Here is a 12,511-nt window from a genome sequence, read left to right as displayed (position 1 = left end):
GTTTTCCTCACAGAACTAATACGCGGTAAGTGTGAAATACCACATTCAGTATTCCCAACGTAACACACATAACAATTTCCCTCTTCTTACCGCTTAAGCGCGACATTCATTTTACTGCTTTAGGCTTTTAACATATTATTTTTAGAGACGTTTAACATAGTAATAATTATAAATTGGAAACTTACCACTGCAATTTCACCTAAATTGCACTGTTAATTATTGTTTTTAAATATTTGCAAAAATTAAGTAAAGTCTACTACTCCACGAAACTTATTGCATTCCTGATACAAGTAACATTAAGGAAGCCGTGAAAAAATCAACAAGATTCCAGATGCCGATGTTATTACTGCAATATGTTATATAAATAATATTGTTAAAATATTAAAATGAAAAATAAATCATTACATAACTTTACCGTTTGTTTTAAGTTCGCATTTATAGACTGGGGGGGGGGGGGGGAAAGACAGACGTATATCACGGCCTGCTGGAGTATAGTAAACACAGAAAACATTTTATAGCAACAATGTTGAAGAAAGATATTTTGGTGTTCCGAAGTTGCCGTCATTAAACAGAAACCAACATGGAGATTTCATTGCAACTAATTAGAAATTCGTCTTTCAGGTATGTAATGAACGATCTTCGCACAAAATAATGTACGATACACGAGCGGTATGTTTGTTTTCATGTTCTCGGAAATTAAAAAGGCTCAACTACGTTTCGCTTTTTCAATCTTTTCCTCGACCATGAAAACGTCAATATACCGCTCTTGTAACGTATATTACTATTGTGACAGCCTGTACTGTTGTGTTAGAAGTCTGCAGATGTTCAGGCCGCCACTTGGAGAAATATGAATAACATACTGCACAACAATGCAGTAAAAAGAAAAGTGATCCCAGTACAATATGTAAACTTAAAGACCAGAGATTAAGTAAAATAATTAGAATTTACATTTCATACGATATCTTCTGGAAGGTAAGCTTCATATAAAAAGTTTCTGTTAGCACTGTTACATAGTGTTATTGATGTATACATGTGTTTGTGCGTGAGAGAGAAAAATAGGGAGATTGTTTTAAGTTATTCCCTATTATAATTTGTAGTAGACCTACAGTTCAAGCTCATACAATTCGGTCCGAAACATTGCGGATATGGATGTAAAACTGTAAAAAAATATGCTCCCGGAAAATACCTTTATTAAATGATCATATTCCAATATACTGTACCACGGTCTAGCTATAACGGGGGAAGAAGGTAAATAATGTCCCCCGTAACCTTATTATATCGGGATTCTATGGTTTTGCTCCCCCCCCCCCCCGCCAAGGAAACCTTCTCTCTCCACCTACGGCCTACAGTACTGATTATTTTGTTCATGTACTATTTCATCAGTGGAGTATAAGAATCCGTCGAATTTCGACCAATCAGAGCCATCTATCATTGCAATATTGTCGATTTTATATTGCCACTTTTGTATTGTTGCTGATGATTCGCAATTGATTCCACAAATCAATGACGAATACCATAACCTAATTATCAATGAACTCAGATATTTTCAACATAAATTTCCTAACTATCAAGTACACCCAAGACCTACTTTTACGGAATTTTACAACCATAACTGAACTTTTCATTAAATTTCTATGTTTCTAAATTAAATTCTTCAGTCTGATCCGTTTGGATATGGATAATATTAATTTATTATTATAAAGCTATTATGATAGTAAGAAACATTTCTTGCTGGTTATATTATGATTAAAAGATGGGAGTTTCCATATATGACAATCAACAATGCATAATCTGAAAGGACAAATGAAAATCGTAGATGATTAAAATGGCTACTACAAATCAACAGCGGGCACAATTATGTTCTTTGGTATGCTAAATTTGAGAGTGTTAAAAGAGTTTAAAGGGAATTTCGGGGTGAGTATGGTTTGCGTAATGTACAGTAGTGGCAAAAAAAAACCGGACCGACCCTTGTAGCTGATTTCAGAGCCTTGTTCACTCCAGAGCACGATAGACTGGTAACTAAGACTTTCGTGGTTCGAATCCTGCCTGGGAATGAAACTTTTTTTTGTTCCTTATTCAAATTTATTCCCAATACTTTTCGATTGCTGGTAAAATTCATGTTCTGGGAATAATAAGTTAATTAAGTAGTAAAATATCGCTGCAATCGAAAAGTATTGGGAATAAATTTGAATAAGGAACAAAAAAAAGTTTCCTTCCCAGACAGAATTCGAACCACGAAAGTCTTAGTTACCAGTCAATCGTGCTCTGGAGTGAACAAGGCTATAAAATCAGCTACAAGGGTCGGTCCGGTTTTTTTTTTTGTTTTTTTTTTTTGTTTTTTTTTTTTTTTTTTTTTTTGCCAATACTGTACCTAAATACGATTCCATAATGTTGTGGTATCGAACATTTGTAAAAGAGGTTCTGTGCTTAAAAAAACATGCAGGAGGTCTCAGGCGAAACCCAGTACGAGGAGCAACTATCTCTTCGCTTGGCCCCCAACCTCCCCAGATCTAACCCCTCCTGACTTCTTCGTATAGGGTTTTGTTAAAGATATTGTCTATTCACAGAAACCCAGGAACATTGATGAGCTGAGAGTAAAAATTACTCAAGCTTTTCAACAAATTACCCCTCTTATGTTACAACGGACATGGGCTGAATTGCATCACCGTTATGAGTTGTACAGGGTGCGCAATGGGGATCATGTTGAGCTCTGAGGAATCTCCCATCTTTCATTGTTGTATGCACAAAGTTTCAACAAATAAAGTTCAGTAGAAAAAGTTCTACGGTGTTTTTATTTTATCCACACCCAAACGGATCACCCTGTATTATAATATATAGTATTTGTGTTTCAGTTAGCCTAGTTACCATGGAAACTATACCATGGAGTCGTTCTCTAGAACTGACCTACATAATCTTAACTCTGAGATGCAGAGCATCAAACATTTCAGATCCGCAAGCAGAACGACATTAAAATGTTTCTAGAGGGCCATGTGTTTGTTGGAGGGAATAGTTATTTATGATACAAGTTCGTAAATGTTATCTTTTTGGCATGAGTGTAAAGTTTGTGAAACGAGTTTCACTAACACAAGAGGGCCAAAAGATAACTTTACGACTGTGTATCATACAACGTATTTTCTAAGATAGCATAACTTTACATTGAACAAATATTTCAAATTGGAGAGGTTATAAGATCACGATTTCGCGGCCTTCTAATCTCAGAACCATTAGAAGTAAGTATCCATGGAATGACGGCCTGTTTTACGCATGATCACGATTTCATGGCCGTCTAAACCGGCCAAATAATCAACGAAGGGTTAGGAAAAGCTGAATGTTATATCTTACTGCACTGTGTACTACAGATGTAACTTCAGAATAATACGGGTTAAAATGTAAATATGAATGTTAAATTTGTTACTTATTTGTGTTACAAGTAATATTTACGTCATGAAAGATCGAAATAATGAATTAATTTCTTTTTGAATAAAGTTTGTACATTTGATATTGCATTTTCTTTCGCAGTGTGTAAAGTATACTTTTTTTACGCACTACTGCAGAGTGTAACAAAAGTTTCTGTAACAGTATGTTAAAATTATTCTCTTGTTTATTTTCCATTTTCTCAGGAACCATGTCCAAATTTTATGGTGTAGGAGTTGGTACTACTTGATTGTGGTGTGATGCAAACCTTTATTAATAATTTGGCTGAAAATGTGATATTTACCATCAAATATTTGAAAAAAAAAAATTAAAATTTTCACTGTACCAGAAACTTTTGTTACACTCTGTATTTTAAAGGCTCACTTTAAGCACTGTTAACAGTGAGTAAAATGTAACTTTACGCAATATCGTAGAAAATAGTACATTATGAAACAAATTTATTACGTTATACTTCATTGCACGAATTAATGATTATGAAACTCGCTTCGCATTATAAAACAATTAATGAAGAAATAACATCAATTATTTCTGTGGCTTCAAGGCAAAATGTGGTATGTCATTTCTTGCTTTTTTTCAGGAGCGAACATTTAAAGTTTTAACGACAGTATAAAGACATAGCAATAATGTTTCATAATAACGGGTTAGAGAGAAAAATAAGAGAGATATGCACGCCATATTTTACCACAATAAACAGACCATCAGGATGCACAACATATCGCAAAATCAAATTTTCGCAAAAATTCACCTTTGCCTTGGAACCATAAATTTGTAATGATAGGTAGTTTGATATCATGGTCTAAGAAGAAAGGGTACAGGGGTAATACTGATCCAGCAACTAGTGAGAAAACTGACTAAGGTGAGCCATTGTTTTTAACTTTAATTTTGTTCATACCAATTTTTATTTTAGTGGGTTATTTTACGACGCTTTATCAACATCTTAGGTTATTTAGCGTCTGAATGAGATGAAGGTGATAATGCCGGTGAAATGAGTCCGGGGTCCAACACCGATAGTTACCATTTAGGGTAGAGTAGCATAAATCGCACCGCTTCCTAAATCGCACCACTGCTAGTTTAAAACAAATTACTGTAGTAGTGTGGAATCTAGTGGTATTCTTACAATTTACCACATGAACTTCTACCATGTCACTTGATTTGTGCCACTTCTTTGTGTCAGCAGCGTGTTGATAGTGTATCTAATATAATCGCTCAGGTGGATGTATATTTAGCTAACGTTTTGTAACTAAATAACGGATATGTATGCAAAGAAATCCATAATCTTAAGATGTTATTCGTTTAAAGAGATATTAAAGAACATTTAACTTAGTAGGATTTTCGAACATGTGATGGTTATAGGCTAGAATGAAGGAAATAATAACTTATGGCGTAGTTTCTCAATTCGCACCACTTTGTAGGTGCCTAATTCGCACCGGTGCGATATGAGCAACTGTAGCAATTCTAACTGTACGAAAGAAGGCCCCAAAAATTTTAACTGAACTAGGAATGCATCAGGTGGGTGCAATATCAAGTGGCGAAAAGGGCGTTAATACAACAAGTGTGTGTTGTACAAGCGCTCCAGGTATTTTGTGCCACCTGTGATAATTTTTAAACGTCAAACAGTGCATCCTTCATTATCAGCTGGTGTTCCTTCAGGATCGTTATTTGTTTGCTCTGAGTCAGATTACATCAACAGTGAACTATTTGTCGACTAGCTCAAACATTTTATTTGCCACTCAAACCTGCCATAGAAAAAAGTGCTGCTTCTGTATGTCCACCTATACGACCCTGGTATGCTACTGTTTCAGCTTCCTCGTCATAATACTCATAGGCCCAGCCTTTAGATGTTTCTATCTTCAAATCATTTCAGACAGCTAAATCATGAAGCAGTTCTTAGGTGGCTTCGAGATAATCGTGGAGAAAAGGTATATAACGCAGTTTACAGTCTGAACTGCCTGGTGAAGCACATGGCAAATGTGTAACAAAAAAAAAACGCATTCAGAAAGTTTAAATGTTACGTAATTTACGCTCTATTTTTTTCAATTTCATTTGAAGATGCGTTACTCTCTTTCATTAATTTCAATAAACTTGTAATTTGCATTTATTACATTATTCATTCAAATACTGTTCAATATGTTCAATATTAAAAGCTTTCCTTCATCCTGTTCCCTGCAGTTAAAGAGGTGCGATTTAAGAAACCGCAGGTGCTATTTAGGAAACTAGTTGCCTAAATGGCACCACTGACATGTGTTTCGAAAATGTCATTTTAATTTAAAAATATTAAATCAAATTCAAGGATTCTTTTTTACATGAAAGGTAAATGTTCTGGGATTGTATCTCTGTAAATGAATGCAGAAAATAAGAACTGTATTGTTCAATAAAAATTATAAATGCTAAAGTGGTGCGATATAGGCAACCTTACCCTACTCATAAATTTTGTTCATATCAATTTTTAAAAAGTCCTCCTTTTTCAGCAATGTCCTTATTTTAGATTCCATGTCCTCCTATAGAATTTCTTCACATGGTAACCCTAATATTAGTTACTTCTGCTTCAAGATACCGGTATTTGAACTTTTCCAATTCTTCAAAAGATAAATTTCCAATTTTTATATTTCCCTCTCGTACTGTGTCTTGGCCCCAAGAGATAATACGCAGTTGCTACAGCGTTGTTAAATAACCGACTAAATGCACAGTCCGAAACGGAAGTTATACCGACGAAATCTGATTACTGTTTACGTTTCTGCACTCACGGTTCAAATAATGTCAGAGTATGAACGTTACATAAACGAAGTCGGAGAAAATGCTGCAAGCAGGAGACACCCACTGGGCGAGTCTAATCGTTGGTTTCACAGAGCGACGGAAATAAATTTCTCCAGTGCAATCGCAACTTGCATATACTGATATGTTCTTTACATTAACATCTGTGCCGGTCTGTCCTTTCCGTGTTTGTCTGTTCCTTTCTCTATTTCGAGGGGAAATTGCCAAAAGTTTTAAGGGACAAGAGGGAAACATTAACCTTCTGTAGATGTGATAAGGTAATCCAAACTTTAAACTTCTAATTTAGACCACTTTCACCCCTCCTTAAGGGATCTTCAAGGAAAGAACCCTCTTACGATGGCGAGCTTGAAGTCCATGAACCGTTTTAGTATGCATCTCGGGGACACAACAGAGCACGTTCGGTTCCTTAATCTAAAAACAGTACCTGGAGAATGGATTCTCAAATAAAGACCAAGCACAACAGCGAAGCTTGGGACGAGTATTTTCTTACGAATACATTAATAAAAGATTAGTTAATTTTTGTAAGAGTGCAGTTTTAAGGTCAGCTTCCTTCAGCCAGTCGACTGAAAAAAAAACTTACATATATAATCTTTTAGCTGTAAGAAAAATCCTAATGTAAACAATAGCACGTGACTGAAGTGAGGCTTCATTGGCCGCTGTTTGACGCCATAGATTCTCAGTACGTGTTCCCGCCTACTGTTGTACATTCTGTTTCATGTTAAACATTTCCCGTTACTCGTTAAGTAGGCCTAACCTCACTACTATGCATTCGTTTGCTTAGAAAACATTTACTTTATAATTACTACAATTAAATTATTTTTAAGTCTTATGTCTTCACAGTGGACAGTTGAGGATACAGAAGCCATACTTCAGTACCACGTGCTTACGTGAACAACTACGAGCTCAAGTGACGCCAGCTTGTTACAAGAACAGACTACCTCGGTATTACTGTTGGTATTCATCCGCGTTCGTACTACATAATAAAATATAAAAGTAGCTTTTCTTTTACATAGCGTTTTACATATGAGTGAAGTTAAATTTTTCACCGTAATTAATAACTGGAATTCAATTTTTTATTTTTAAATAATACAAGATTGTGGTTTCCATATACGAACTATATTTTCCTGCGTCGTGTGAGTGTTTCGACTGGCAGCCAATCACGGGTATGACAGCAACGTGCTTATGTTTACATTAGGATTTTTCTTACAGCGAAAACAGTATAGAGGAGATGGGTGAAATTTCTAACTTCTGAAGTTTTTTAGTTAATTGGTTCATTTTTGGCCTATATATACATGCTAGAAATTTTCATGCATGTCACCCAGATAATTTCTGAGTTATGCTCTTTTTCTTAAAAAATTGGGGCATATTTTCAAAATCTATATCCTCATACAAACTTTAAGTATATGATCTACAAAAAAATTACAGTATCTTTGATGTACTTAGATAAGCACTAAAGCATCTATATTTTAGAAATAAATTCTTATTAATAATTGACTAGTCCGAGCCAATATTTTGGGTTTGCCTTGCGACACAGAATAGCTCACAATACAATTTAAAATGAAAAATTATATAAGCAGGTTTCAAACAAAAGAGATTATTAAGACATAAGAAAAAAATAGAACCTAGTACAATTTAAATTGAGTGTACACCATAAAGATGCTGGCAAAATACCGCTACAGAAAATTTTATTATGATGGTGACGATGGCATCTTGAAGATCTCTCGTTAGCTTGTATTTTTCCCTCCACTTTAGAAAGGTTTTCGGAATGGTGCCTCTCGTTCCGAAGAAGAGACCGGTAACTGCGATTTTTTCAATGTTGTATTTCGCTGATAGGTATTTTATCAAAAGTGATTTTTTAAATTTTCTAGTACCTATTGTTATACAAATGATTTTTTAATTTAAAAAGTAATTAACATATAAGAAATCTGATAGTCTAATTTGTTAGTCACACGAAATGTGCTGAAAAAATGCGAGAAAACAGCTTGTAAAATATGCATAGAATTGAAGTTCAAGGGTGCAGCCATTTATATATTGCGTAATTTTTATGCTTTCGAGCGCCGCAGACCATTGAAACTTGCTCAACATGTGAATAAGAGATTGCTGATTAATTTTTAGAAGAAAACGAAAATTCGATTTTTTACTGAAAATAACCAAAATTTAACCGTCGCCCCACTTAAATGAACTGTAATTCACATAAGAATAGTATTATTATTTTTCTCGCGGTATATGGCATTCAATATTAAAATGGATTTGAGGGAGGCGGGATATGATGATAGAGACTGGATTAATCTTGCACAGGATAGGGACCGATGGCGGGCTTATGTGAGGGCGGCAATGAACCTTCGGGTTCCTTAAAAGCCATTTGTAAGTAAGTAAGTAAGTATATGGCATTCAAATCATTCTAACCTATCTGATGATATTTCTCCCCCCCCCCCCTTTCTTAACACCTGTAAATGAGCACAAACGCTACTTGGGTGTAAATTTTTCTGACATTTTGTATATTCGATTCCCTAACCGTTTCAAATGTATATCATTTTACCTTTTAGGTGTATTTCCAAATTATGTAATACGCTTTGTCAAATCTGGCAACCCTTTCATAAGGGAAGCTAAATTTATTATTATTATTATTATTATTATTATTATTATTATTATTATATTAATACTAACGCTGCCGCCATTTCTTTATGGATAAATTAACGCTTTTATACTTGTGCACAGTTTGTTAATGGATAATCATCGGTTTAACACGAGACTAAATAGCTGCGCTACAAGTCTACAAGACTTACTGTACTGTTCGTTCACTGAAGCTATTGGGAAGGGGGTAGTATCTGTACAGGTTGCAGCCAGTGAAGCGTATCGGTGCGCGGCCGTTACAAGAAACTAAGCGCTGTTGCAAAACTTTATTTGAAGAAAGGCTACTCAGTATTCTATTCTTCGTATATGAGTTGAAACTAAGTTTTGTGCTGGGATTAGTTGAAGTGTAAACTAGTTGTTATCATGTGACGTCCTTGGAAGTCTGTGTCTTGAAATATTGATAGTGATGATGAAAATTAACGTTGTGTGTTACCGAATGGACGCGGTAAACCATACATACAGTCTGCTAAAATCATTAAAAATGCATATAAAATTTTAAGGAGAGAGGAGGACAATGTCATGATCTACTTGCAAAAAAAACATAGCTGCTAGAGGATTAACGTGGTTCAGTGGTTCTGCAATATGTGAACTCGTGCAGTATTACGTACTTTGCTGCGAACAGCGGCAAAAACTTTGTCATTGATTCTAGTTCACGTTAACACTTTGTTTGTTAAAAACATAAAATTGTTTACTCACACGTTAAAAAGTGTTACAATTTTTAAAAAAGGTTATATACCTTGGACAGACGGCCCGTTTCGACGCGATGTTGCGTCTGTCCAAGGTATATAACTTTTTTTTTTAAATTCTAACACTTTTTAACGTGTGACTAAACAATTTTAAGGTTTTAAAAACTTTATATGCAGTTGGAAAGATTTTATACACTTTCCTTCTAATTAGGTCACGATTAAATTAATCGATTCTACATAGGTCTGTTTTTTTTTTTTTTTTTTTGTTTTTTTTTTTTTTGTTCTGGGCACTTAAAAGCAGCCATCGTTATCTTGTGAATATTCAAACACAATATAAAAGAATAAATAACTTATAATAGTGACAAGATATTTAAAAGGAGGTGATTCACGTGAGTTTCAACTCTCTCAAGTTGTTACGAGCTAATCATTTATTGAGGATTCGAAAACCCATGTCATGCCAAATATAAATCCAAAGAAAAAGGAATGTAAAAGATATGATGTTTAAAAATGACAAGGAGTTGCCATCCGTCCAAATTTTACTCGTCAAAATTTCTAGTAGTCCAAACATTCGCAAATCGCCTGGAGTAAAAATTAGTCGCAATCAGGGCTCCGGAGTAGCCCAATTCGCAACTTTTCTCCCAATCTGGCAACTCTGGATTGGTGTGCATTTTGGCGCATGGCAATGTCAACAATAAAAAAATAGGCTACTTTTATTTTATATCAGCAGAAGTGCCCGACGACCTTGCTCTGGCATATATAAGATTATCCGCATGCACTGGCGAGTGTAAGAAACAGTTAATTTAGGGCTACGACGAACTATTAGGATTGCCTAGAAGCACAAGGACACCAGACGTGCGTAGTAGAAGTTCTAAATCGGGTGGAAGAGAATTCAGCACAATGCTGTTCAAATACACAATTTCAATCCTTGCGATGTGGGGAACATCTGACTTAGAACATTAATTTCTTATTGTTGTTTAGTCAACTGTCTCCACACAGGTCTGAACCTCACAAGTGATACCAACAAGGCACCATTTATGAGGCAACTAAGCCAGGAGGTAATGAGGTAGGGTAACCAGTTTCTTCCCCACCCCCTTCATTGGATACATCGCTGACTATACTCCGCGTCTGTAGAAAATGCATCTGAAGGTCAAATCCAATGCCTTGCCCCTCCACTTCGCGCGATGTTGAGAGTGAATGTTATCGCTACCTCAGCCCACGCATGTCTTGAATCAGCATAGGTCACGCGGTGTCAAATGGTGGTGCTATATGCGTATAAGGAAAACATCAGTCTTTACCGATAGCAGTATAGAAAGCAGCGTGTTAATTATGCAGTGTGATTGGTCTTTTCATTCGTGTCTACTGTATTGTTTTATTATTTTTCATTTTTATTTTGGAAAGTGTGAAAGAGGTTTAACAGGACTTGTTGGCATGATCCTCATTTCTACATGAAGGACTTCCGTAGGGTTATCATGAGAAGAATTCTATAGGACGACATGGAATCTAAAATAAGAGGACATTGCTGGAAAAAAGGAGGACTTTTTAAAAATTGGTATGAACAAAATTATAGATAAAAACAATGGTTCACCGTAGACAGTTTTCTCACTAATTGCTGGATCAGTATTACACCTGTACCCTACTTATCGGTGGAGCCCACTTTGAGCACAAGAGCCTGAAGAGACAAACTTCTATCTTGTAACAAATAACTATGGAACTGTTCACAGGACATGTCCTTGAAATTATATTTCACCATGATGATACCTCTGACTGTCTCCGTTAGCATGCGATTTCGTTCTTTTGTCCATTGAGCAGATATCATGGAAAATACTCTCTCATCACTTCCATTGTGACTTGGGATAAATAAATAGAATTGACATATTCTTAAGAGTTTTGAGAAAGTTTCAGTGCTCGCAGAACTACTGGAATTGAAGAATTTCCACCATTGTTTATCTAAACTTAAATCTTTGTCAAAATTAACTTGATTGGCATATCTTTGTACAGGGACATCACTTTATTTTTACCAACATTTTTAACATTAACCTGGCTATACTCGGAAACACAGTTACCCCCTTCCATTACAGGAGTAGAGAAAAGTAGTGTATCCATTTATGCTATAGGGAAATACAGAATTACGATTTTCAGTTTGTTCATTACTTTTACGGTATTTTATCAAAAAACAGTAGAGTAGTAGCAATTTTTTTTCACAAACTCAACTGTTCAGGCGGGTATAGCCTATTCATTATGTAACGTCTACTTTATTCAGCATATTACCAACCTAATTTATGCCTATTCCTGAGAATTTTGTGAGCACTTCCGCAAGAAACCCCAATTTATACAGCCAACTTCTTGACCGACTTATTAGGACTTCGTTGTATCCTTTTTTCTCTAGCATCTTCTGTCACCTTTGTTGGCCATCTTACACTTTTCTTCCTTTCTGGACACCCTGTTGCTCTAAATTTATCTACCAGATTAATGACATTCCTACGAAAATATTCCGTAATGATATAATCAGGAAAGCGTGAAAAAAACTGTTGTTCACATTCGGTTATAGTGTAATTCCAGTTTCCATCATCGTCTTTCATACCTACAAACAGTAAAATAAAACTCTTGTTTAAATAATGCTGTTAAGTACTGTACCACATTATAGGGTACCGTACTTTCAGTAACTTTAATCTTCACTTGTGCTCAGTCCACATAGATAAATTCAGTTATGCTACATACCATACCTGTGTGAAAATAAACTTCAATAATATAAGCTCTTTCCTCTATAGAAAATGCAGTATATTTCTGAAACACACTGTATTCTGTACTGTTTACTTCACTGCTAGCAACAGTGGCCGTAAGTTTGTGTGGCTGACGTTAGCAAGGACATTAGTGAAAGGGGTGGGAGTCAAGTACATTCAGAAACGCAGGTACAATAAAATGCAAGTAAAAATAAAATGATGTCCCGGTACATTGCAGAATAAAATTGATAAAATAGCTTAGAA

The 12,511-nt window shown here is 35.4% G+C and overlaps 1 protein-coding gene across 2 annotated transcripts in view; it reads right to left on the bottom strand.

Annotated features, from left to right (window-relative positions):
• The window catches only part of plx (PTB_TBC1D1_like and TBC domain-containing protein plx), a 403,577-nt gene that overhangs the window by 132,229 nt on the left and 258,837 nt on the right, over positions 1-12,511 (bottom strand). The gene's annotated exons all lie outside the window — the stretch shown is intronic.

Source organism: Periplaneta americana, chromosome 6 (genome assembly GCF_040183065.1).
Source record: "Periplaneta americana isolate PAMFEO1 chromosome 6, P.americana_PAMFEO1_priV1, whole genome shotgun sequence".
Classification (NCBI taxonomy): domain Eukaryota; kingdom Metazoa; phylum Arthropoda; class Insecta; order Blattodea; family Blattidae; genus Periplaneta; species Periplaneta americana.
The sequence above is the reverse complement of the archived record's forward strand: the minus strand, read 5'-3'. Positions and strand labels throughout refer to the sequence as shown.